Here is a 24,287-nt window from a genome sequence, read left to right as displayed (position 1 = left end):
CTCTAGTTCTAGACACTGGGCTTTTTCTCCACTCCACTGAATGCCTTCTCTTTTTTTGTGCTGATCCTGCCCCAATAAGGCAAGGATCCTCCCTTGCTCCTTCAGGCACTTCAGGACCTGGGCCCTTGTGTGTCTACATGAGAGGACGTTGGAACTACACATCGGTTTGTGTGTATGTGAGCCTATTAATGTAAGTAAAATTACGGTCAAAATTCTTTCTTCTGTTTCCTGTTTCCTAGAAATGCATTTCAAAAGGAGATATTAATTCTATCTTAACTTTTGAGCAGAATAATATCTGTGAGTACTTGGCTCCTCTTTGATATTGTTCAGCATTTTTTTGGACACATTACACAGCAGGAACTAAAATATATAGGCAATAGGATACAGGGAAAGTGAGACAAATATGGCCTCTAGTCTCAAAATCCAACAGTCAACCATTAAATATAATACAATGACACTTTTAAATAACAGAAGCAGATATGTGCAAGGTATAGGGATCAAGGAAAGTAATAAGAGAAGAACATTTGCAAATGAGTTCTGAACACATCCATGTCACTGTAGTTAAAAATGTTTGAGCATGTGTGTCTCTTGAATGGGAGGCTTTATTAGTATACATAGCTGGGCAGTACCTTCTGAGAAATGCATTGTTAGGCGATTTCATTGTTATGCAAACATGATAGAGTGCACTTATGTAAACCTGGATGGTAGAGCCTCCTACACACCTAGGCTATACGGCACTAATCTTATGGGACCACTGTTGTCTATGCGGTCTGTCACCGATTGAAATGTCATCATGCAGCGGATGAGTGTATTGCTGAACTTCCGAATCCCTTATTGCTTGAGACTCTCATTGGGCCACTTTCTTGTTGCCTTAACAAGATTGTAAAACCATGGAGAATGTGATATTTTGTCCCCATGCTTTTTATGTTGAAGTCTCTCCAAAAATATGTGGAGGAGGGGCAAAGATAAAGAGACAGAAGGAACACATGAGAAGATACTCAACATCATTAGTCATTAGTAAAATGCAAATCAAAACCACAATGAGATAATACTTCACACTAAGATGGAAAAAATTAAAAAGACAGACAGCAGCAAGTGTTGGTAAGGATGTTGGTAAGGATTTCTCCAATTAGAACCTTCTTTCATTGCTGGTAAAATGCTGTGGCTACTTTGGTAAACAGTCTGGTAGTTCCTCCAAATGCTAAATGCAGACTTATACGACCCAGCTATTCTACTCTTAGGCATGCACCCAAGAGAATAAAAATACATGTTCAAACAAGACTTGGAAACAAGGGTTCATAGCAACATTATTCATAATAGCCAAATATGGAAATCATCTAAATTGCTGAATAATATTCCATTGTATAGAAATACCACCTTATCCATCCAAATGATGAATGGATAAACAAAATGTAATATATCCACACAATGGAATATTATTTGGCATTAAAAAGGAATGAAGTACGTATCCATGCTAAAATATGGATGCACCTTGAAAATATAATGCTAAGTGCAAGAAGCCAATCACAAAAGACAAAAGATTGTTTAATTCCATTTATGTGAAATGTCCAGAATAGGTAAATCAATAGAGACAGAAAGTAGATTAGTAGTTACATCGGGCCTGGGAGGAAGAGAGGGGAAATGAAAAATGACTCCTAATGGGAAGAGGTTTCTTTTTGGAGTGTTGAAATTATTCTAAAATTAGATTGTAGTGATGGCTTCACAATGCTGTGAATATACCAAAAATTACTGAACTGTATACTTTAAGTGAATTTCATGGTATGTGAAATATAAATAAAGCTGTAAAAATGAGAGAGAAGGAAATGCTTCAAGGTCAAATTAGTTAGACACATTCTTGAATGTAAATTCCAATGTAATGAATAACACTCCCCAACAGAAATAAGCCTCATAAGAGCAGCATTTTTGAAATGCTAATCACTAAATTTCCTTGTTTCGTCCACTCTGAGAATTAGAATCTTGAATTTGATAGATAGGAGGGAGCCAACCAGTCCAGAAAATTATTCATAACAGTGCTTATGGATTTGGTAAGAATGACTGAATTCATGCCATGGAATGAAAACTAAATGTAGTTTACAGTATCGTTGACTTAAGTGTAATTATACACCCCAAATGATAATGATATAGAGTAGGAGGAAATGAACTTAGAGTTAGTAATTTCTGACTTCCCCACTAGGAACAATGGGAGGGTAAGAGAATGTTTTCTGTGCTGGTCCAGCCAGGTTTTCGTGGTCCCAACTCACGCTGCTTCTAACAGGTGTTTCTGTGTGTCCCATAGTGCTCTGGCCTCAGTCTGGTCGGTTCTCAGATAGCGCTTTCTTATTTCAGAGCCTCTATGATTTGCAGATATTTCTCATCCTCTGCTCAAACTATGCTTATCCTCTAGGACTTGATCAGTGGCATGTCTGTAACAACACGAACCCCAAAAGGATCTACCGGTAATTTCTTACTGTCTCTGAAATGGCTTTTGTTTCTCTGTGAGCGCATGCTCTGCCCTTTTACCAGACCCCCAGCACAAGCTTCTGTCCTTTTAGAGCCTGCATTCTACCCCGTGCTGAAGCTTGTAATGTTCCTCTCCTTTGGGCAGGAAGAGTGACGTAGCTCAACCTGCCTCAGAATCAGTGATTGGGTCTCCTTTCAGATGTTCCCAGAAAGACTAACACGGAGGTTGACTCGGGGTGGTCATTGTTTGGGTTGACTTTGGCACTGAGGATAGAGGGACAATTGAGCTGCTTTATGAGCTTCCATTTTCTCCTTCCTCCCACCCTCCGTTCCTCCCTGATGCCATTCTTTCTGGGCTGTTGGTTCTCCAGAGCCATCACGTTCGCTCCCGTGATGAGGTCCTAAGTAAGGAATTCACCTTCTGAATTTTGTCTCAAGTCTTTGGGGTGGGAGCAGAGAATTAGACACAATTTCATTAGTCAGAAGGAAGGGGAAGGAGAGTGGAAGTCGGATGACCTAATGGAGCAGTAATATCTAACACCCTCTGAGCATAAGTAGATTCAAGAGTTGGGGTCAAGACAATATATTCTGCTTTGTAACTGCCTAAATGCTGATGACCAAAAATTTTAACTGAGCCAAGTGGTTCCACTACACATTTATGTTTTCCATCTCACAGCTGGGTTCTGAATGCTTCTTGACAATCATTTTCCTAATCACTACATGATTTCCTTTCCATCCCTCTCTGCAGCTGTTACAAGCCTTCGCCTTCTCTCAGCTCCCCACCTCCACCCCTACCCTCCTCTCCCCACAGTGAATTTCACCTTCTGTGAAAATATAGTATTATGGGTTGCGACGTCCATCAGCATCCCTTCCTTTGGCTCAAAATCCCTTCCTCTGCTCTGGCTTGGGTCTCACTTTCTCCTTCTGATCTCTCTCAGGAAGTGTCCCAAACACCACCAAGGGTCAGCCCTCCACCCCTTATAGGATAAATAGGTTATTGCATAGATGAGCATTCAAGTCCTCGCACCAGCTTTGCAGCCTTGGGCAAGTGTTAGCTTCTTTGCACTTCAGTTTCAACATCAATAAAACAAGGGTAATAGTAGCACCTACCCTATAGGGCAATTGAAAGAATTAATTTTAATTTATTTAGGTAAAGAATTTAAGACAGTGACTGGCATATAATAAACCCTATGTAAGTGCTCGCTATTATTATCATTGTGTACTAGTATCACTGTGTATTAATATCAATGTGTATTAATATGAATGTGTATTATATTATGTATATAATTAATGTATAGTAATCATTAATGTGTTAATATCATAGTTATTTCAAAGTTAATATCATAGTTAATATCAATAGTTAATTATTATTTGTGAATCTTGAAAAGGGGAATGTTATATAGCTGCTGCCCAAATTCTGTTACCCAGGAGCACCTACTAACAGTTCCTGAGAACAGGATTCTACTGCACACCTGCCCTGAAGTCAGTGTCTTCTTTCTCACTTGCTCTCCACTGCCGAACTCCTTCCAAACCAGTCAGTGTCATGGCCCCTTCCTCCTGCCTCATGCTCTCTTTTTGCCCCTGTAATCTGCTCCACTAGCCTAGTTCCATGAAGGACATGTGTCTTGGGTGAGCTTCTAAAGAGCAAAGCCACAGACCGTGTCTTGGTTCTTTTCCTACTTGACAGCCACAGACTTGGCCGCATTCCTTATCGCTTCCCTAAACTCCCTTCTACCTTGAACCTTGACCCACAGGGCATTATTCTCTTCCCTCTTCACTGCTGTAAGCTTGCTGTCTCCTTCATCAGCTTCGTTATTTCACCCAACCCTGAAATATAGCTGCTGCTCTGTCCCTGGTCGCTCTCTCTCATTCTTCTCTACTCTCTCTCTATGGGTCCGGTGACCTTCCAGACCAGTGTTTCTGGGACAATCTGGTCTGCATCTGTTGCCCCACTTTCACTTGCAGAAGTGTCTCATGTTTAGATAACAAGTTACATAGTCATTCTGTCTATGAGGGATGTCCCCCACCTTCACAGCTTCAGCCATCATCTCTAGACAATAGCAATGGTGGCCAAGTGTTCTGGGGACAATCCACATCAGCTCCCCCTCCATTCACAGGTGATTGACATTTTCTTCCTCTTATGCAAGAATCTATGCAGTGTGGTCCCCTTGCCCGACTTCCAGTCAAATCGTTGCCCCTCCTTTACAGATATACTGGAAATGCTACTGAATACAAACCTATATGTCCAATCTATACACCCATGCCCTACCACTACTTTCACCTCAGACATAGCGTTTCCAAGTCCCTGATGGACAGTGGCAATCAATTATTCCCCAGGCACCTAAAACCCAACAAGTACAAAATTGAAATTCATATCATTTCTCTCACTTGATCCTCACTTGTACCTGTTTGAAGCTTATACCAGGAATATCATGGTGCCCATCCTACTCATGTCACCACCAAAGGGAGATGGCGACACCCACAGCCCCACTAATTGGGACCATAGGATCCCATATACATCACCACAGCTGATCGGACCAAGGAAGTGGCTACCAACTCTAAAGGGAGCCAACCCATAGGCTTTCCATATGGCCTTTGCCCTGGATTGACAGTCTTTCAGGAATATTGAGCTGGGAAACTGAAAGACTGACATATTTACACACATGAAGAAATATCAAAGAGTGGCTCAGTCAAGAAAACGAGACAGATTGACGGAAGGACAGAGGAATACACGGAGGAATAGATATGTGATAAAACAAGTGTGGTAAAATGTTGGTAGCTCTTGGTGGTAGTATTGGGTATTCAGTGTCAGGTTCTTTCAGCCCTGTTGTCTGTTTGAAACTGTTTATAATAAAATGCTGGGGGTGGGAGGAAGGATGCATCAAAAGATATCACTCCTTAAGTAATTAATGTAATAAGTATTTCTCAAATATCTCCTACGCTAAGCACTGAGGACTCAGTGTGAACAGGAAACACAGTGCCTGCCCTCATGGAGTTTACATTCTAGAGGGGGAGGCGGATCAATATGTTAATCATACTAGTAAATATATAATTACAAACCAAGATCGGGGCTATGAAGGGAAAGGAAGGGGTGTAGTGAAGATTAGAACAGAGGGACCTGATTTAAGATCAAAGACTCTTCCTTGAGAAAGTGACATAAAAGGTGGAACCTAGAGTCAGCAGGGGTAGTCTATGAGAGGTGATGGCAGAAAGCTTTCCAGACAGAGCCGTGAATGTGGCCTCTTTTAGAAACTGAGATAAGACCCACGTGCCTAGAGTGCAGGGAGCAAGGCAAATCAGGAGGGGCTGATCATGCAGACACCCTGAGGGGGAGAGAGGACAAGTTAAAGTCACTTACAGCCAAGTTTTGAGGGGGATGAATAAGTATAGAAGGCTGATTAGGACAGTAGAGATGGATAATGCAGGCGATGTGCAGAGGCAAATAGAGGGCATGTGTCACAGTTCATCAGGGGGGTGATCAGCCAGGGTTCCAGCTCCAGTCCTCATCCATGCAGATCCCAGAAGTAAACTTTCTTCTATTTGTGCCAAACTAGAGCATAACATCACCAAATATTCAGGCCCCTAAGCCAGAGGCGTCTCCCACATCTCCTCGCTTCCTCTCTCAATGCGCATCCTGTGACCAAGCCCTATGGTTGGCCTGCATCCCTTGAATTTGTGTTTCCTTTCTCATTTCCACCGCTGCCACCTCTTCTGCCGTAACTGTCACTAACTCCCAGCCCAATCTGACTTCTGCCCTTTTACTCCACTGAAAGAGTCTTTGCCAACAGCCTCCTTGATGCTAAATCCCGTGGGTTCTTTTGGTCCTTTTTCTTTCTTTTTTAAGTTTTTTTTTTCAATAGCTCTGAGCTAACTACTACCAATCCTCATCTTTTTGCTGAGGAAGACTGGCCCTGAGCTAACATCCACACCCATCTTCGTCTACTTTATTTGTGGGACACCTACCACAGCATGGCTTGCCAAGCAGTGCCATGTTCGCACCTGGGATCCAAACCGGTGAACCCCGGGCCACTGAGAAGTGGAACCTGCAGACTTAACCACTGCACCACCCGGGCCGGCCCCTCGGTCCTTTTTCTACTTGACCTCTTGGCAGTTTTTAATTTTATTGACCACACTTATCATCTTGAAATGGATCTTTCACTGGCAAACCTCCATACTCTAGTTTTTCGTCTACCCTACTGGCCTTTCCTTCACAGTCCCTTTGTGAGTTTCTCTTCCTCTGTCCATCCCATAAATATCAGTGTTCCTCAAGGTCTGTTCCAAGACTCCTCCTTTCTCTCTCTACATCTACTCCTGGAGGGTCGGCTCTATTCCCATGGCTTGAAGCTCCCTCTTTCATCCTCTAGACTCCAGCACAGTGCTGTCCGATACAATTTCTGCAGTAGTTATGGGCTGAATTGTGTTCCCCAAAAAGATATGTTCAGTCCTAACTCCTGGTACTTGTGAATATGACCCCATTTGGAAATAGGCTATTTGCACATGTCACCAAACTAAGATGAGGTCATACTGGACTAGAGCGGCCATCCAGTTACTGGTGTTCTCATAAGGAGAGAAAGATTGAGATGTTCACATAGGGAAGAATGCCGTGGAGGGACGGGAACAGAGATTGGAGCAATGCATGTACAGCTAAGGAACTCCAAGGACTGCTGGCAACACCAGAAGCTAAGAGAAAGTCATAGGTTCTTTCTCAGGGACTCCAGAGGGAGTGTGGCTCTGCTGACACTGTAATTTCAGACTTCTAGCCCCCAGAACTATGAGAGAATGAATTTCTGTTGCTCTAAGCCACCTAGTTCATGGTAATTTGTTACAGCACCTCTAATACAGAGATGGCAGTGTTCTGTATCTGCACTGTCCAATATGGTATCCACTGGCTATATGTGGCTACTGAGCACTGGAAACATAACCAGTATGACTAAAGAACTGAAATTCTGAAGAAATAAAATTTTGTTTCTTTTTAATTAATTTAAATTTGAATAGCAACAAGGGACTGGCGGCTACCATCTTGGACAGCGCAGCTGTAGATCCGTGTATCAATTGCCTGCAGGGCAGTTCCTCTTGGATATCCCATGAGCAGCTCACACTCACTCAACGTGTTCAGGACAAATGTCTTTGCCTCAAGCTGTTCCTCCTTCTGTCTCAGAAAAGATGCTTCTTTCACAACCCAAAACCGTGGATGTCCTCCTTGGCTCCCCTTCTCCCTTGGCCCCTCATGGAGCAAGTTGCCACGTCTACCTCCTAAATATTTCCACTCATCGGATCTCACTGCTTAACATAGCCGGCAGGGCCTTCCTGACCTGGCCCCTCCCAGCCCCTCCCTGGTCTTGCCCACTTGATGTCTCAGCACCAGTTTTGTGCTCTCTTTTGTCCTTCCCCTCCTCACCCAATCCCTTGTCCTGCTTAAATTCTTTTAGGCCTCATCTTCTCCCCCAGGGAGTCCTCAGTGGAACCTTATAATTAGATAATGTGCCCTTTGTGTGCTCTAATGATGCTGAACTATCCTGCTGCAGGAGGGTTAACACTGCCTTGAAATAACCCCTCTGTCTTGTCTGCCTCTCCATTACCTGCTCTATCTGCAGTACCTGGCACCATGCCTAGCATGCAGTGAGCGCCCAATAAATGGTTGATGAATCAGTGAATGAGTGACTGAATGAATGAATGAAAAGAACTAAACAGTACAGGTTATCAGGGAAAGCTGTTAGCATTGTTGCTAGTTATGGATACTAGAAAAAAATAAAAGATAGAATAGATTAAAAATTTGCTTTGGTAGCATCCAAGTGATACTAATTACAGTTATTTATGTGAAATCTTACTTTTAATGCCTAATTACCATGCACTAAAAGCAAAGATTATGTATATCATTAGATGTGCCAGATCAACTTGGTTGGGTCTTATGTCATTATAATAGTGAATTATGCACATATGCTTAGACTACATAAATTATTGTGGATATAGCTGGTTGTCTGTTCCCACCCTTAAAAAAGTCTCTTTCCTCTATTCTTCATTCCATAGTATCACCAACATCAGGGCACCGTGAAAATAAGCAATGGTCAGAGAAATGGGCAGTCACTTCTGACCACATAGAATACAAAGCAATTAAAAGTGGACTGCAATGCTGATACTGTTGATACGTTATTTATCGTTATAATGCACTGACAGCTACAGAGGGTTTCATATCGTTTATTTAATCATCTCTTCAACCTTGTAAATAATTAAAATTCTCGGAGTTTAGATGATTTGTTTTAATCAATGCCACCGTCAGGAAAATAACCCATGTCAAGACAAGTTTGTATAGAACGGGACTCAAAGTCAACGACATTTGAAATTACACTCACTAAGGTTTGTATAGCCAGCCCTGGTGGTCTAGTGGTTAAGATTTGGCACTCTCACTGCCACGGCCCAGGTTGGTTCCCCAGTCAGGGAGCCATACCACCCACCTGTTGGTTGTCATACTATGGCAGTTGCATGTTGCTGTGATGCTGAAAGCTATGCCACTGGTATTTCAAATACCAGCAGGGTCACCCATGGTGGACAGGTTTCAACAGAGCTTCTAGACTAAAACAGACTATGAAGAAGGACCTGGCCACCCACTTCTAAAAGAATTGGCCATGAAAACTCTGTGAATAGCAGCAGAGCATAGTCTGATGTAGCACCGGAAGGTGAGAGGACGGCTCAAAAAAACTGGGCAGGGTTCCACTCTGCTTTCCACAGGCTCACTGGGAGTCAGAATCAACTCAATGGCACTAACAACAAAGTTTGTATAAAGCATTTTTTATACACATTTTGTCAATAACACCACAGTGATTTTTGCAAACAAGGCAACTGAGGGTCGGAGAGGTCGAGTAACTTGGCTAAGGATGGTAAATAATAACTTTTGAATGTAGGTTCTTTGGCTCAAGAATCCATGTTTTTTTCCGCATTGCTCAGTTTATGCCTAATGGTCCATGTTTTATCAGGAAAGTGAGAATAAAGACATCTCCTAGTCAGGAGGTGCTAAGCTGAAGGCTTAAGAGAAAGAAATGGAAAAGATTCCAAACGGCTGCTTTGGGGATCACCAAAGGATCCAATCTTGGTAAAGTATGAGAAGTTTCTAGTATTCCTAAGATCCTGGCTGAAAAATATATCTCTTAGACTATGTGGTGGATTAAAGATGGCCAAAAATTCTTTGACCCTCCTTCCATTGAGAGGGGGTGTCTATTTCCACTTCCCTTGATCTGTAATTGCACTAGACACTGGAGCACAGAGACAGGGATGCTGCTTGGCTTCCAAGGGTAGGCTGTATAGAAAGCTTGATATCTGCACCTTGGTCTGTGGGAGCCCTGAGCCGCCATGCTGGAGTTGCCATCCAGTCCACAGTCACAGCTGAGCTCGACCTTCCAGCCATCCCCACTGAGGTGCCAGACTCATGAGTGAAGCTGTCTTCCCTCCAGACCCGCTCATCTGCCAGCTGAATACCATCGAGCGGCCTCAGTCGACACCACATGGAGCAGAATAATTATGCCGCAGAGCCCTGCCCAAATTCCTCACCCACAAAATCACAAGGCATCATAAAAATGCTATTGTTTTAAGCCAGTAAGCTTTGGGGTAGTTTGGTACACAGCAAAAGATAACTAGAATATGCCATAAGTTCATTTTACAAAGTTTCCTTCTCTTCGTGGTGCCAAACAAATCCATAGCCAGGGCCCAGGTGAATAAATAGTCTTAATGAACAAATCAAGCTCCTGTCTTTCATCTGGCAGTTCCCCCACACAAAAGAGGATGGCGAGTTTGCATTTCAGACAATTCACCTTTCCATGGACTTATTTGAAATATCCTCCATAAAATAATTTTTCCTTTGAAAGTTATCAAACTCTGATAAAAAGAAAATGTCCGTGAGAGCACCCCCTCAGACAGATAGGACATTGTTTTGATAACTTTGCCATTTCCATTTTTGACACCCAACAGGTTTTTCACTGTTCAAGTCAAATTTGATGAGGCAACAAGAGATAACATCTCTTTTCTCCTCGCTGTCCTTAGCCACATTTAATAACATCCAGAAATACAAGGTCTTTTCTCACACATTATTTCTCACATTACTCAAGTTAACCTGATGATGCTAAGATGAAAATGCCTTTTCTCTAGATCCGTCTCACAGTGCAGGCCAGGAATGCTGAGTAGCTAAGTGGAGAAGAGGGTAGGGGACACTCTAACTTCAGTGGACGACACAGTTACCCAAACTGCACAATTAGCAGAGCACAAACGCTACAGCTGTTTGCAAAGGCACCCGCAGTATTTCTGACATGGCCAATCGTGCTTTCTTAAACAAAAGTGAAATGTGAGAAGGTGGAAAGTGACACGACTGTTGGAAGATATTTTTCCTTGTTTGGGGAGCCATATTCTTAAATGACTATATTTTCCACACTTCTGGGTTTCCCCCAGGTCTTTAAAAGTCTACATGTCTTTGCAATCCTTTACAAAACCTACCAGTTGGCTCCTTGAGCTGTTGGTTATCTCACCACCCTGTCATGCAAGTCACTGAGCAGGGAAAGTGACTCATAGGCTCTAAGGAGAACCGGATTCATTGAAGTAGACATTGGAAAAGAACCTAAGTGAGTCATTGCATCCTTCTCTCGGCCTGAGGCGACACCACACCTAGACCACTCCAGCCAGAAGAGAAGGAATCCTATTTTTAATAAGCTGGCTGGAGAAGGATCACTTACAGCAATAATAAATCCCATTACTCTATATACTTATATTCCAAAAACAACAACAAGAGCATTGCAAATGTGAACCCCAAACTAAAGAGCAGAACTGTAGAGAGCCAGGAACCAGGCTTATACAATGCCTTTGTGCAAATTAGGAAAAACTGGCCCCTCAGGGCCAAGGAATTAGAAGCGGCCCAGAGCCTGTGTGCAGAGCTGGGTGAGCTGAGCAAATGGGCTCAGTCCCCACTCACTCTTTCTGCCCTCCACTCCCAACCTCCCCTGCCCCTGGCTCCCACCCCGACTGCTGTACAGATAAAGAATTCCAGAACCACCTTCAGTGGTCGGAGAAGAAGTAAATGCAAGTTTTAATGCCTCCCTCCCCCTCTTCTGGGTAAAATCTATCTTTTCCTAGTTCTAACCCCATGGTTCCTTGTTGCTGACACTTGGTAACACTATTTTTTTTTTAATTTATCAGCCACCCTCTACTAATAAATACGAAGGATGTCAGGTAATGTATCTTTATCCCACTGGGTACCTGGCAGGTGCTCAATAACCATTCACTAAAGGAATGAATGACTGAGAAAGAATGAACACAGCCTTAGAACAGTAACATCTAATTTTTTCCTCACTTTAAACTGAAAGGAAGAGTATGATCTCATCTTCCCTGTGGGAAAACAAACAAATAGTACATATTTTGTTCTTCAGAGCAGAATTCCAGGTTGAAAAGGGGACTTCTTGAACACATGGACCATGTGGCTATGAAATCTGAATCCCATGCTGGTGCCATTTTCCTTCCACTCATCTCCTGTCTGGATGCCAATTTGGAGCACTCTCTCTCCCCCAGTCGCTGGTTAGACTAGACCATGGAAAGAGGGAGCATCCTTTTTAACCCCTTAGAGCCCTCTTAAGTACCGGGAAGGGGCTGCCTTTCCAGCGCCAGTGGTCACAACCATGTTTCTTCTTGGGGACAATATTGGAATCAGAACACAGCCACCAAAACCACTTACCCAGAGCAGACCTTCCTGGCCACTCCCCAGCCTGGCATTATCGGCATCCTAACAGGCCACAGAGACAGCTGCCAAAGGAACCCATCACTTTGATATGAGGGGCCACCTGTCAATGGCCAAGCCAGAGGTCAGAAACTGAATGTCTTAAGGCCACCTTATTCGGCCCACATCGTGTCTTATTGCTGTTTGTTGTTGACATTTAATTGCATGATTCCATTTATATGAAAGATCCAGAATAGGTAAATCCGTACAGATGGAATGCAGATTGATGGTTACCAGGGGCTGGTGGGAGGGGAAATAAGGAGTGACTACTTAATAGGTACAGGGTTTCCCTTTCAGGTAATGAAAATATTTTGGAACTAGATAGAAGTGGTGGTTATACAACATTGTGAATGGACCAAATGCCCCTGAATTATCCACTTTAAAATGGTTAATTTATACTATATGTCAATTTCACCTCGATTTTTTTAAAGTATATGCAAAAAAAAAAGAGAGAGAGAGAGAGAGACTTCTGTCAGATTTCTAGCCTCACTTGAGGCAATGGAAGATCTGGCAGTGCTGGCCTCACCACCACATGGCAACAACCAGCTGGTGCAGAGCAGCAGCTGCCAGATTGAGGAAAGGCCACTTGCCCTCCACCTTGTCCTTCACAGGCCCTCATCTGAGTTTGTCACCCCGCCCCTACCCACAAGGAAGCTGTATATTTTCTGCAGAGAAGTAAACAGAGTCCCCACTGAGCTGCCATCTTCAGATGAGTGTAAGACAAGATCATAAATCAAGATCTGAGAACATAGCTGGGGCAAGACACATATGCAGAGGCCAGGAGGCTGTGATCAGGGAAATCAGACACAAGGATGAGCGAGGACCAGTGTTTTCCTGATCACTCTGCCCAGAGGGGCATCTCCTCCACCCGTCCAGCCTCTCCAGCCCCTAACTCTGCTTTATTTTCCTTCCCAGCTCTTATACTACCTGACTTACTATGTGTATTGGTTTCTTAGGGCTGTCATAAAAAATTATGACAAATTGGGTGGCTTAACAACAGAACTTTATTCTCTCACAATTCTGGAGACCAAAACCCTAAATCAAGGTGTCAGCAGGGCTGCACTCCCTCCGAAGTCTCTAGGGGAGAACCCGCCCCGTCCTCTTCCAGCTTCTGGTGGATCCTGGTGTTCCTTGACTTCTGGTGACCATCTCTGCCTGTGTCTTCATATGTCCTTCCTCCGTCTGTATCCACGTCTAGAACCTCTCTCTTCTTTCTCTTATAGATATCAGTCATTGGATTAGGGCTCATCCTAAATCCAGGATGATCTCATCTTGAGATCCTTAACTTCACTACATATGCAAAGACCCTATTTCCAAATAAGATCACATCCACAGGTAAGAGGGGTTAGGATTTGCACATAATTTTGGGAGGGACACAATTCAACCCATTACTATGTATCTATTTGTTTACTATATGACTTATGTCACGTAAGTGTCAAGAGAATAGGGACTCTGCCCACTTGTTTCCATGTTGGATGCCCATAGCCTAGAACAATGCCTGGCACATAGCTATTTAATAAATACTTACACAATGAAGGAATAAGGCAGCTTGTTTATGGGATGATGTTTGGCTCAAGCCAGGTCAGCCTATGACCGGTTCATAGGAAGGCATGACAATAGCAATCCAGTATATGAAACTCAGGTATGAATGTCAGGCGGACCCAGGGATGAAGCAGCACATCCCTCCTTGGTCCACGTTGATTTCAGCCACAGCCGTGGTGGACGTTCTTAGCCAGATATCTTCACACCATCGGTGGTGGGAGGGATTCCCACTGTAGGGTTGTGGGGATGGCTGAACACACAACACCTGACCCTGAACAGACGAGAGTGACAGCAGTGTATCAGTCACAAATACTCACACCCAGGGGAGGGGGACACTGCATGCCACACAGGCTGCACTCGGGGACAGTGAACAAGCAGGGCTAAGCAGGCTTTGTATCAAGATGGTGGGGTGCCCTTTGGTTCCCACAGGAGCATATGATGGGCTTGTTTGAATAATTCTGTTGTTTGGCAGGAGACTGGCGCCCATACCTGGGAATAAGCAGGAAGAGTGCCTGGTCCTGTGATGAGGAGGATGTTTGGCTAGGGGACCTTATCTGTGGGAGCAGAGTAGGGAGAAGAACTTGCCCTCCCAGTTTCAGACATCAAGGCAGCACATACCATTGAGCCTTAATTTCCGGCCTTCCACCACAGTGGTGGTCATTCTTAGGAGCTCATACTCACCCTGAGCTGACAGCATCCCACTTCTAGCCCACACACTGAGCTTCTTTACATTTTTGCCTTTGTCTTCTCCTATGCTGCTCCCTGCCGCCTCAAACACCTACATTCTCAACACTCCCAGCCTCTGGGGAACAGAAGCGGTGGATGAAGACACCAGGAGCCTCATCTTCCACGTGGACAATCCTGACCACACTCTGTGTACTTCCCAGGAGATCCAGCAGAACTTAGCCCCTGGTACCCACAGCAGCAGCTCAGTGACACACCCTTGTATTGGCTTTTCCTCCTTCCCTGTCTCATGTCCCTGGTCCCCCACTCCTGCTTCCTGGATCAGATCACAGATAAATGGGATCTGGCTTTGCTTTGGGGGAACCCAAACTAAGACACCTTCCCTGTATCTGGACATAGTTTTATGAAGAAATGACGTCTTGTACTTGAGAAGGCAAAGCTGAGAAGAGAGCCAAGATGCTGAGGATGGTGGAGTGGAAATATGAGAAGAGTTGGGGGATCCCTTGTGACATCCCTGAGATGCTGAACTCCACCCCATCCCACCCCCGAACTCCTTCCCTCCATTCTTGTTGGAAGGAGATGATAGGTCCCCATTCCATCATTCGGCCACTTTCATTGGAGCACCCTAAGTGATCCCCAAGATGTTGCAGGACGTCCATGTCAGTAGCAGGGAAAAGAAGCATTTTAATTTTAAACCAGTGAAGCCAAGAGTCTCAGATAGAAGGTCAGCTGGAAATGTCAGCTGTCACAGAACCATCTCTCCGGAATCCTGCAGAAGGAGAACACAGAAGTCCAAATGTGCCATCATCTGCCAAAAGCTGTTCCCCAAGTCCCAATATCTGGTGAGTGTAACTATTTGTCATACCTTTAGCCATTCTCATTCCTTCTTGTTGTCTTCAGCTGTCACTTGCATTTCACTAGCGTAATTCTAGCCACATAATTGTGGAGGAATTCTTTGTCAGAGCTGCACAAGCACAATTATAGCACATGAGTTTCTCATGACAACAGCCTCTGGAAATCAACCGCGTTCAAGCATCTCAGCTGCGCGTCGCTACTGCCGTGGAACTGACGTGTGGGGGTTTGCGTGAATTCTGTAAAACATGACATAAGACTGAGGTTCTGAAGACACAGCTCCCTGGTGCTCTCTGTGCTAGGCAATAAATGAGTGATTAGAGATCTATTTTTATTCTTTGGAAGATACTAATTAGCACTTAGTTTGATTTCTCCCAATTAGGCAAATAGTTGTTTAATGAGAAATCTTCACAAGTTAGATGGCTCATATTACCCTCCAAGAAGAATTAACAAACAGATCCCACAAAGCCTGGTGGGAGAGTCAGGACACGTGTCTCATATATTTATAGTGATTTACTAGCATGAACTATTTGCATACGTTGTCAGATTTTAGCTTGCTCTCTCTTATGCTTCTCATCGATACATATGAAGGGTCAAGACACTCCTTAGCACTTACTGAATTATCTTGATTTGCTGTCCTATAGTACTCACTGAGAATCTACCCTGGGCTGAACCCAGAATACAATGACCAATAAGGCCCACCTGTCTTCTGGCCTTCAGCATAGGAGCTATCTGACTGTGAGCAAGACACAGCCCCTCTCTGTCTCAGTGTCCTCATATGAAAAATGGGGGCAGTAACATCTGGCTTCCTGGCCGCCGCACAGGGACCCACACTTAGAAGGACCCTGTGCTTGGTTTAATGCTCTGCTATTGCAATCTTAAAATTCTTCATACTTGGGCCGGCCGGGTGGTGCAGTGGTTAAGTGCACACGTTCTGCTTCGGCGGCCCGGGGTTCGCCGGTTCAGATCCCAGGTGCGGACATGGCGCAGCTTGGCAAGCCATGCTGTGGTAGGCGTCCCACATATACAGCAGAGGAAGATGGGCGTGGATGTTAGCTCAGGGCCAGTCTTCCTCAGCAAAAAGAGGAGGATTGGCAGGAGTTAGCTCAGGGCTAATCTTCCTCAAAAAAAAAAAAAAAAAGAATTCTTCATACTTACTGAACAACGAGTCCCACATTGTCAGTTTTCACTGGGTCCCAAAAATTGCAGAGCCTATCTTGGGACAGGAAAATATACACTGCAGAGATTTATAAGGATTAAATAAAAGAATGGATTTGAAGTGCATAACACAAAGCTTCACATAGAATAAGATCTCAAAAATGGTAAAACCATCCCAATTAGGTAGTTAAATCCAAAGTGGGGGCCGGCCCCGTGGCTGAGTGGTTAAGTTTGCATGCTCTTCTTCAGCGGCCCAGGGTTTCACAGGTTCAAATCCTGGGCGCGGACACGGCACCGCTCATCAGGCCATGCTGAGGTGGTGTCCTACATGCCACAACCAGAAGCTCTCACAACTAGAATAGACAACTGTGTCCTGGGGTGGTTGGGGGAGAAGCAGAAGAAATTAAAAACAAGGAAGATTGGCAATAGATGTTAGCTCAGGTGTCAATCTTTAAAAAAATTAAATAAATAAAAATAAATCCAAAACAAATGTATTTATTTTCTCAAGGCCTCCCACCCATCTGAGGACCCTTAGTTAAATCCTGCTTAACTTTCTTTAATGAGTGCTATGAGTACATCTCTGACCTCAACTTTGAATTTTAATTTTCAGATGATTAACATAGTCTGTTTCATTTCCTCCCTATCACTGTTGTCAAAGCATCATCCTCTCCACAGCTCCCATTGACTTGAGAGCTATGTGCAGCCCTGAAGTCCTTTGGCCGTACTGATAGACTTACCAAATACTTAATTGGCTGCTTCAATTTAATCACTTTCTTCCCTGAATTGACTAATTAATTCTACCAAAATGCTTCTAGAGGTAAACTACACACAGGGGACAGTAATGGATTAGAAGTGAAGACATTTATTTTTTTTCTTATCTCCTCAAACTGATAACCTTTGATATATGTCCACAATCCCTTATCCACAATTCTGAAATCTAAAAAGCTCTAAACATTGGAAATAAATTGTGGCAAACACATTTGAAGGCAAAACCAAACCTGAAACTGATGTAGGTCCATTCATTTTCTATCTATAATGATGCTGTGGGTATCACATAACATACCATATATACACTGAATTATCCTTTTAAAATTAAAAAAAAAAAATTCTGAAACACACCTGACCCCACATAAAGGACAAGAGGCTGGGGCCCTATATGAGGCTCACACTATCCCTCTCAGAGCTTGCTCCCCAACTAACAAAGCAACACATTAAGTCAGGCCCTGGAACTCAAAGAGATATGTGTACACCTATGTCCACTGCATCATTTTCACAATAGCCAAAGGGTGGAAGCAGCCCCAGTGTCCATCAACGGATGAATGGGTAAACAAAATGTGGTAGATACATACAGTGAAATATTACTCAGTCTTTAAAAAAAAGAAGGACATTCTGACACATGCTACAACATGGATAAACCTTGAAGAAATTATACCAAATGAAACAAGCCAATCACAAAAGGACAAATGCTACAAGGTTCCACTTACATGAGGTACCTACAGCAGTCAAATTCACAGAAATAGAAAGGTGAATAGTGGTTGCCAGAGGCTGGGGACGAGGGAACGGGGAGTTAGTGTTCGATGGGCACAGAGTTTCAGTTTGGGATGATAAAAATGTCTGGAGGTGGATAACAGTAATGTGAATGTACTTAATGCCACTGAACTGTGTACTTCAAAACAGTTCAAACGATCAATTTTATGTTGCGTGTATTTTACCACGATCAAGAAAAAAGGCAGCCCCTGAGAGGGTCAATGCTCAGTGCATGGGTGCTGAACTCCCCTCTCCACCTGCTCAACTTCTCTGTGTCCCTGGCCACCATGGAAGTGACCATCACTCTCCACCACCACCTGCAACTGCCCTGGCAGAAGCCCTCCAGCCTGAGGCTTCAGTTGACCCCCGTCCTCAGCTTTTGTCCGGCTTCATTTCCCAGAGTCTCAGACTGAGAAACTGGCAACAACCCATTTCTAGCAAAGCACCGAAGCGTACGCACTTGTCCTGGCCCTGCAGGCATCTCAGACCCAGGACGACCCGCAGAACAGACCAGTCTCCAGCATCCAGTCACCTCCCTCACTCTGCTGGACAGTGCTGACATGAAGGAACAAGGAGCTGGATCCCCATCTAGTTGACCCAAATCCTCTGGGTATGTTTTCTATTGCTGCTGTAACAAATTACCATAACTTCAGTGGCTTAAAACAATACAAATATATTATCTTACAGTTCTGGCGGTCAGGAGTCTGAAATCAGTGTCCCTGGAATATAATCCCTGTGTGGACAGGGCTGCAATCTTTCTGCATGCTCTAATCCAGAATCTGTTTCCTTGCCTCTTCCAGCTTCTAGAGGCCACTGTTATTCCTTGGCTTGTGTCCCCTTCCTTCGTCTTCAAAGCACATCACTCTGACCTCTGTGTCCATCGTCACATGGCCTTCTCTCTCCTCTCTGACTCCCCGTGTCCAACCCTCTTGGAAGGCCCCTTGTCCTTGTGAATATATCAAGCCCACCCAGATAAGTCAAGAGAATCTCCCCATCACAAGACTGTTTTTTTTTTTTTTAAAGATTTTATTTTTTTCCTTTTTCTCCCCAAAGCCCCCCGGTACATAGTTGTATATGCTTCGTTGTGGGTCCTTCTAGTTGTGGCATGTGGGACGCTGCCTCAGCGTGGTTTGATGAGCAGTGCCATGTCCACGCCCAGGATTCGAACCAACGAAACACTGGGCCGCCTGCAGCGGAGCACGCGAACTTAACCACTCGGCCACGGGGCCAGCCCCACAAGACTCTTATTCATGTCTGCAAATTCTCCTTTGCCATATAAGGTAAGATTTTCACAGGTTCCAGGGATTTCACACATTTTGGGCAGAGGAGGGCATTTATTCACCCTGTCACCCCCTAATTGGCAGGCTAGAGGCTCACACACAAAATTTGAGGGCTGAAAACAAGATGACAGAACACCTCTTGCTGTTAGTCGCAGGTCTAGAAGTTGACTACAGAACCACGTCTGAGAGAGGGGCAAAGCTTCGAGCTGGACAACGGCCCAAAAGCATCATCCAAGCAATGAGGGCTTCTGGGGGACATCAGGACCGGATGCAGAGAAAAGGGAGAGCTCTGTTTCTGGCAATACGGCAAACAACATAACAAAGAAGTGCTGACCAAAATATAACAATTTTTTTAATTCATACCCAAGCTCCTCAACAAGTAAGGGATAGCCTTGGGGCCAAAAACAAAAATGAATCTGAAAATCAGCTGGCATAGTCAACACGAACTGATGGTGGCGTGATATAGGTGGCTTCATTTGGTAACTAAGGAATTTATGTTTTAATGACCACACATGGACAGGAGAGAAGACCCTGGGTCTGTCCCAGGTGGAGAATTGGAACTGAGGCCCCTGCGGTGGTCTAAGAAAGAAAATCTGCCAGTTGGCCCAGGGAAATGATAAGGAAACTCATTGTCCTGGCCTGGACTTGGGGAGGGGTCATGATGAAGATGTGGCATTTACTCTGAGTGAGACAGGGAGCTATTGAAGGGTTTAGAGTGGAGGAGAGACATGGTCTGACTTACGTGTTAACAAAAACACTCAGGTGGCTGTGTTGGGACTAGACTCGAAAAGAAAGTGGAAGCCAGGAGCCCAGGGGGAAGACTGCGCAGTAATCCAGGGAAGAGATGCTGGTGCTTTGGGTCAGGGGGGCAGCAGTAGACGTAGCAAAAAGTGGTTGGATTCTGGCTGTATGTGAAGATGGAGCCAAGGAGATTTGCTGGTCAATTAGATACAGAGTAGGAGAGAAAATGTGAAATCAAGGATGAGTCCAAGATTTCAGCAATTTTGAGATTTGAGACAAATTTTTAAGTTTGAGACAACTGCTGGCATCCCAATGGAGATACTGAGCAGGCAGGGGAAATATAAGTTGGGAGTGCAGGGAAGATATTGAGGCTAGAAATAGAAATTTGGCAGTTGCCCATATTTACATGGTACTGAAAGCCATGGGACTGGCCGACATTACCAAAGGAGGGAGAGCAGATAGGAAAGAGGTCCAAGGACCACACTCCAATATTAAGAGGTTAGAGAAGAGGAGGGACCAGCAGAGGAGACGGAGAAGAACCTTCCAGAAAGGAAGAAGGAAAACCTGGACAATGCGTGTGCTGCAAGCCTCGTGAAGAAGTGCTTTGAGAAGAGAGAGTGATTGGCCAGGGCAAGCGCTCCTGGTAGTTCAAGTCACATGATGACTGAGAAGCAACCATGAGATTTAGCAACATGGAGGTCATTGGTGACCTTGACAAGAGCAGTTTTGGTGGACTGGTGGTAATAAGAGCCTGATTGGAAAGGGTTTAAAGAGAATGGGAAGAAACAACTCAAGCGTCCATCAACAGATGAATGGATAAACAAAATGTAGTATATCCACACAATGGAATATTACTTAGCCATACAAAAGAAGCAAGTACTGACACATGCTACAACACAGATGAATCTTGAAAACTTTATGGTGAGTGAAAGAAGCCAGTCACAAAAGACCACATATTGTATGATTCCATTTATATGAAATATCCAATATAGGCAAATCCATAGAGACAGAAAGCATATCAGTGGTTGCCAGGGACTGGGGGCACCTGGAAGAGGGGAGGAATTGGGAATGACTGCTTAATGGGTACAAGATTTCCATTTGGAATGAGGAGCAAGTTCTAGAACTAGACAGCAGTGATGGTTGCACAATATTGTGAATGTACTTAACACCACTGAATTATACACTTTAGAATGGTTACAAAGGTAAGTTTTACATTATGTATATTTTACCACAATGAAACAAAAGTTTAAGAGAATGGGAGAAAAGAGATTGAAAGCAGCAAAAATGGAAGTTGTACTGTGAAAAGGAAATAGAGTGGGAGCTCTTAGTGAGGTCAAGAAAAGTGTGTGTACCCATGGGAATCAAGAAGTAAAGACAAAATCGATGATTCAGGAGACACAGGAAGGAATTACTGGAGAATGACCTTGGGCAGAGGAGAGAGGTGACACCTATGACACAAGGCAGGGATTGGCCTTTGCCAGGAGCCTGGGCATTTCATCCATGGTGAGAGAGGAGAAGGGAGAGCTCGTGAGCACAGGTGCAGCCTGGAGGTAGCAGATGCTGTGGTGAGGACCTGCAGAAGTCTCTTTCTGAGTCACAGGGACCAAGGTTGCCCACTGAAACTGAGGATGGGGAGGAGGCTCGAAATAGTCATGTAGGAGTGGGAGTGACTGGACCAGGGAATACAGTACAATTGCTGGACAGGCTTGAGGATTACTGATCTTTCATTTCCAGTGGGACATGGTGGGCATCTTGCTCCCAACACCTTCAGCTATGTAGGGTTCAGGCTCAGAGCAGGCAGCCAGTGAGTTTAACCAGGGCTGTGTTTTAGCCAATTGTTTTGGTGCATTTTATGTGTCAGCATGGCTGGACCCCAGTGCCCAGATACCAGATATGTGGTTGAACATTATTCTGAATGTTTCTGAGAGATTTGGGGGGGGGGGGGTGAGATTTTCATTTAAATTGGTGGTAAAGCAGATTGCCCTCCATAAGGTGGGTGGGCCTTATCTAACCAGTTGAAGGCCTTAAGAGAAAAAAGACTGACCTCCCCTGAGCAGGAAGGAATTCTCCAGCAGAGACAGCCTCTGCACTTGAGCTGAAACATCAGCCAGGCCACCCTGCAGATTTTGGACTTGCCAGCCTCCATAATCATGGGAGCCAATTTCTTAAAATAAATCTCTTTCTATATATATATATATATATATATATATATATATATATATATGCATTCTGTTGGTTCTGTTTCTCTGGAGAACACTGACTAACACACCAACTGAAAGTAATGAAGTGAGACAAGAGAAGGAACTGAGGTGTTTACAACCCACCAAGGGTGGGCTTTCAGCTGGGTAAGGAGGAATGTGGAGGCCCAGGAGGGATGAGGCAAGTTACTGGTGGTGAGTTCAGTGGCTCGTGGTCCCCATGGTCTTGAAAGATTGTTGGAGTGGGGCATTAGAGGAGTTATAGAGTCAATGCCAAATACTTTCAAGTTAGCTTTATGCAAAATAAATACTGAAATGGCCGTGTTTCCACTTTTCTCCAGAATCGCAGTGGCAAGATTGAGGCTCCAAAGGCACGATGAACTGTGCCCCACTTCCTTCCTGGAACCCGGGCAGGAGGCAGAACATGGGGTGGGAGGGGAGAGGGGAATGGGCTGCAGCGATGAAATGGTGGTGACGGTGCAGATCTGGAAAGAGAATGGCCTGAGAGAGCCACCTACACCCCACCCAGCACAACGGAGATCCAGGGACGTTCCTGTAGCCCTGGAGGGGCCAGGCAGTAACAGGATTCCATCAGGGGTCTGCCAGGGGTCATCTGGACTGGAGCAAGGGGACGCAGAAGGCCGGGGGGACAGCCCGGAGCTGGAGCCAGAAGGAGGCTGTGGCTGGGCGCCCAGGCAGCAAGGGGAGGGGGTCAGGATCCAGGGGAGCAATCAGTGTACGCAGAAAATAAGACGAGGTCCCGCCCCAAAACCAAGCTGGAAGACACATCTCCTAGGCCTGCTCAGAGAACCAGCCACATGCCTCGGGCACCCCGGCGTTCCAGAAGCTCCTCCCTGCCCAAGGGACTTCTCAGGGAGGAGGAGAGTGAGAGAGGAGAGATCACACAGACGGGGGGGGGGGGGGGGGGGGGGGACGGGACTGGCCTGAGAGGGACTTTGAACTTTGAGGTGACTGAGAAATTGACTCAGCAGAGGCTTTCGTTTTCACCAGAAAATACAGGATTACCTTGAGTGGCAAGATTGCTCTTCTGGGTGGAAGTGGAGCGAGATTATTCCCACTGAGAGGAAAAGGCTGCTCATAACAAATTCCAGAAGTCTGGTTCCCCTTCAGCATATCTAATGGTGACTCTCAGCTCTGATCCCACTCCGTGTAAACGGATGATGTCACGTAAAACAGCCCTATTTGTTGAGAGCAGACGCTGGAATCATAAAACAATCTCTGAACGAGAAGAGGCTTTAAGTCCTCTAATCCAGTGGTCCCCAACCAGCGGCCATTTTGCCCCCTCAGGGCCCATTTGGCCTCGGCTGGAAACATTGTGGGTTGTCAAGACTGGGGAGATGCTACTGGCATCTAGTGGGCGGAGGCCAGGGATACTGCTCAAGATCCTACAAGGCACGGGGCAGCCCCTCACAACGAAGAATTATGTGACCCCAAATGTCAGTAGTGTCAAGGTCGAGAAACCCAAAATCCCATCCAGGCAGACGTGTTCTCAGGAAGACTCCCTCCTGGCTCCGCCAGCCTCACCTCAGGAATTTCCGAGGTCATCTGCCCAGTGACTAAGTGATGGAGGCAAGATTTGTTCCCAGCTCTGCCTGACCCGAGTCTGTGCTTTTTAAACCTGTCTGTCATATGACAAGGGTTGTCAAAACAGGGACATTCTGCTTCCGGTGCTCGGAATGCCCAGATGGGGGGATGTGAGGAGTTCTGCCGAGAGGTACCTGACCTTTCAAAATTTCAAAATCTCTCTCCTGCCACCTGTGACAGTGCCTGCCACTCCATCACTGAGAGTCCACCCTTTGGGCCGAGGCTCCCCTCTCCAGAGGCCTCCTGTAAAATGCAGGTATCCCATAGGGGTTTGAAGAAATTACTCAATATAGTCTAAAAATGGTGCTGCCTGTTGACCTTGGGCATGGTACTTGACCTCCTTGTGCCTCAATTTCCTAATCTGTAAAATGAGAATAGCAGTTGTACCCACCTCATGGGTTGTCATGTGGATGAAATGAGTGATCATATGGAAAGCCTGACACATGGTAGGTACAATTTGTGGTGTTGTTAACTGCGTTCAAGCATTCATAG

Source organism: Equus quagga, chromosome 9 (assembly GCF_021613505.1).
Source record: "Equus quagga isolate Etosha38 chromosome 9, UCLA_HA_Equagga_1.0, whole genome shotgun sequence".
Taxonomy (NCBI): Eukaryota; Metazoa; Chordata; class Mammalia; order Perissodactyla; family Equidae; genus Equus; species Equus quagga.
Note: the sequence above shows the minus strand (reverse complement) of the source record.